This window comes from Physella acuta, unplaced genomic scaffold, assembly GCF_028476545.2.
Source record: "Physella acuta isolate Inbredline_101_S28 unplaced genomic scaffold, ASM2847654v3 ptg000002l, whole genome shotgun sequence".
Classification (NCBI taxonomy): Eukaryota; Metazoa; Mollusca; class Gastropoda; family Physidae; genus Physella; species Physella acuta.
In genome coordinates this window covers 207,471-210,574 of record NW_026731522.1, presented here as the reverse complement: position 1 = coordinate 210,574, position 3,104 = coordinate 207,471, and the positions used below count along the sequence as shown (strand labels likewise).

Below are 3,104 nucleotides of genomic sequence, written 5' to 3'. Positions count from 1 at the left end.
AATATGTGTTATATCATTTTTAAAACACACATATTTTTTTTTAACTTTAAGGTAACTGTCGATAATTTCTTGTAAAATAGAATGTCTATTGTTCTTTAGTTTGGTGTTATAATAATAACACGTGTAAGATTCAACCTCATTCTCTTCAATTTAGTTATAAACTTTCCATCATCGGCTCGTGAAAACCAATACATATTTGCAAAAATAATACTTGAATTTGACATGTATTTTATTTCAATAAAAAGTATTTAAATTTACTGAAGTCGACGGAGGGGTATCAGACGGCGGAGTGGTTGCAAGCCTGTTTAATTGAACGGTTAGTTACTCTTTAAAAATGTTTATATTAATAAAGTTGGTTTATGATGTGTACTTGATGCTAAGATTAATATTTACCAGTCTGAAGTATAAAAAGTATAAAACAAAACACAACTATTTTTATTTGAAAAAAAGTAAAATACTCAGAACGATTACTGTTCTTTTTAACTAATAAATCTTTGGATTTTGCTAAATTAAATTAACTTGGACATTAAAATTTGAGTTACTTCAATCAATTTCATTGTAATAAATATATGGGAAATAACTCTTACTCTAATAACATGCTTATCTACCTAATATATCATTTTGTATTGTTTTTGTCTTTTTTCGAACTTTTCCTGCTAAGTATCTTTGTATTATGTGTGCATTTTCATCTTATGTGTATTATCAGACCACAGCAGGCCTTACGCATGTGTGAACTATATCATTAATATGAATGAAACGGACATTACCGATAAGGTTTGGCGATAAGGTTTGGCAAACAATGTGACGTCGCAACATCCCCCCTTCCCCCTCATCACACATCGTCACAAAATTACGCCCCCCCCCCCTCCACCCTACGCGTGTGACGTGATTTATGGATGACCCCTATGGACTGTTTAATTGATCTCATTATATGATTGTTTAATTAAGCGTAGCTATCAATATTTTATTTCATTTTTGTTAACACCATAGTTATGTGTGCAATACGTTTATAGAATGATACATGATTGTTTTTAGAATTATACATTACAATTCTTCGTAACCAGTTAATAATTGCTGTTGTCACAGTTCAGTAGGCATATTTAAATGTTTTTAAATGTATTTTTATTTTATTTTCCCGTTTAAGACACGTTTTTACAGCTACCTTTTGCCTTGCATGTTTACTTTTGTTTTACAATTTTCATTATCTTTTTGTTAGGACTAAAACCGTTTTACAATAGTGTTTCTTATTTCTTACATTAAATATATATATATATATATATATATATATATATATATATATATATATATATATATATATATATATATATATATATATATATATATATATATTTATTTATATATTTATATATATATATTTTTTTTTAAATATATATATATATATATATATATATATATATATATATATATATATATATATATATATATATATATATATATATATATATATATATATTTATTTTTAAATTGTTGCATGTTTTATTTTTGAATAAGCAATGATTGTAATTCTTTTCAGCAACGTCTATATCATCTTTTGTTGTTTCCCTTCCAGCAGAAATCCGCAGAGCTCTAAAAGCAGCAAACTCAGTTGCTCCTGTAGCAAGCAGAATATGTGATGGCCTGTCTTGTGCATGACAAGCAGCTCCCACACTAGCCTGTATACTGGTTAGGCTAGACAGAATCTCATGACCTTTCATCATATCAGGACCGACAAAAGACACATTACATGTATTTGGTAATCGATCACTTTTGTTGGTTTTCGGATTGAAAATAACATGCTCTGCAAAGATTTCTTTTAATCTCTGTTCCAAGTAATCCCTTACATCAAGCATATGGGACTGGTAGTGCTGTAGGTTCTTATAGACAAGTTCTGCAGCCTTTCCTAACCCTGCTATCATGGGTGTATTTTCTGTACCAGGCCTGAAGTTCCTTTCTGGTCCTCCACCAAAAAAACATAGGATACAATGGTGTGGTTTCAGATGGATTCTTTACATAAATCCTTGGACCATAAAATTTGTGACCAACTATTGTCAGGTAATCAACACCAAGTTGTTTAACATTGACAGGAAATTTACCAATGGCTTGTGCAGCATCTGTGTGTATAAAAATGTTCTCAGTTTCACCTTTCTGTCTCTTCAGGGACTTAACTTTTTGACTCACTGCTGAAATAGACTGGATAACACCTGTTGTATAGTTAGCAAGCATAATAGTAATGAGTACAGTTGTAGGACGAATAGCTGCTAGCACATCATCGACATGGACAGCTCCAGTAGAGTGGCGTACAGGGACTTCTGTCACATCTGCCAGCCCTTCAGCTTTGTAATGGTCCAAGACAAGTTTGATAGAATCATGTTCTATATTGGAGGTTATAAAGTGAGGTCGATTAAGGCACACATTGTTATCTCCTGTTTGTTGATCTTTCAGTGATAACTGCTTTTGAAACTGTTGTTTAGCAATATGTAACATCCATTTGTTCCCCTCTGTTCCTCCAGAAGTAAAAATTATATCTGGAGGATTGGCTACAATCATGTTAGCAACATGTGTTCGTGCTGTAGTTATTGTGTTTTTATATGTGTCTAAATTGGTGCTATATGTGAACTAGATGGATTTCCCCATGACTGTGTCAGCGATTCAGAAATAGCCTGAACAACTTCTGATGCTAAGGGTGTTGTTGCATTGTAGTCTAATTAAACACCTTCCATTTTTTTCATATTTTTTTTATTATTAAGTAAGTAGCGTGTCGGCTCACAATGTTGTTAAATAATAAAGTATATATAATAGTTATGCATACAACCGGAGAAGAAAAAGCAGAGATTAAATTGAGGAATGCGTGTGTCTTGAAATACATGTTTTTATTACGTTTTCAGTTTGCCCATTCAATTTTTGTCACTTTATAAATCTAATCTCCAAGAAACTTATACTGTGGACTCATATTCATATATGCAATTCACAATTAACAAGTAATTCCATATCAAGCTTTAAATGTCACATAATGTTTCGAAACAAATAATTATTCTCAAATTTGAATTCAAATGATAAGACATAAGTATAAATGGGAGTTAACTAAAACAAGTTGGAAGAAGAAA

At 31.1% G+C, this 3,104-nt stretch overlaps 1 pseudogene; it reads right to left on the bottom strand.

Annotated features, from left to right (window-relative positions):
* Positions 1-254: 254 nt before the first annotated feature.
* Positions 255-2,705, bottom strand: LOC131943737 (selenocysteine lyase-like; annotated as a pseudogene).
* Between the last annotated feature and the right edge of the window lie 399 nt (positions 2,706-3,104).